This window comes from Orycteropus afer, unplaced genomic scaffold (genome assembly GCF_000298275.1).
Source record: "Orycteropus afer afer isolate SDZICR_OR568_19922 unplaced genomic scaffold, OryAfe1.0 scaffold00151, whole genome shotgun sequence".
NCBI classification, from domain to species: domain Eukaryota; kingdom Metazoa; phylum Chordata; class Mammalia; order Tubulidentata; family Orycteropodidae; genus Orycteropus; species Orycteropus afer.
The window spans coordinates 8423950-8424721 of NW_006921738.1; positions in this window are offsets into that span (position 1 = coordinate 8423950).

Consider the following 772-nt stretch of genomic DNA (forward strand, 5'->3'; position numbering starts at 1 on the left):
TTGTCATTTCTTCCATTTGCTTTCACTACTGTCTCTTCAAGAGCAAGTTTCAGAGTCTCTTCTGACATCAATTTGTTTTTTTTCTTCCCCCCTGTCTTTTTAATGACCTTTTGCTTTCTTCATGGATGATGTTCTTGATGTCATCCCACAATTCCTCTGGTTTTCGGTCACTGGTGTTCAATGCATCAAATCTGTTCTTTAATTGATCTCTAAATTCAGGAGAAATATATTCAAGGTCATATTTTGGCTCTTGTGGACTTGTTTTAATTGTCTTCAACTTCAACTTGAGAGTGCATATGAACACTTGATGGTCTGTTCCACAAGCAGCTCCTGGCTTTGTTTTGCCCAGAGATACTGAACTTCTCCATTGTCTCTTGCCACAGATGTAGTCAATCTGATTCCTGTGTATTCCATCTGGTGAAGTCCATGTGTGTAGTCATCACTTGTGTTGTTGAAAGAAGGTATTTGCAATGAATAAGTTGTTCTTGCAAAATTCTATCATGCGATCTCCAGCTTATTTCTATCACCAAGGCCATATTTTCCAACTACTAGTAAGCCTTCTTTGTTTCCAACTTTTGCATTCCAGTCGCCAATGATAATCAACACATCTTGACTGCATGTTTGGTCTATTTCAGACTGCTGAAGTTGGTAGAAATCTTCAATTTCTTCATGTTTGGCTTTGGTTGGTGCATAAATTTGAATAATAGTAGTATTAACTGGTCTTCCTTGTAGGTTTATGGATATTATCCTATCACTGACAGCATTGTACTTC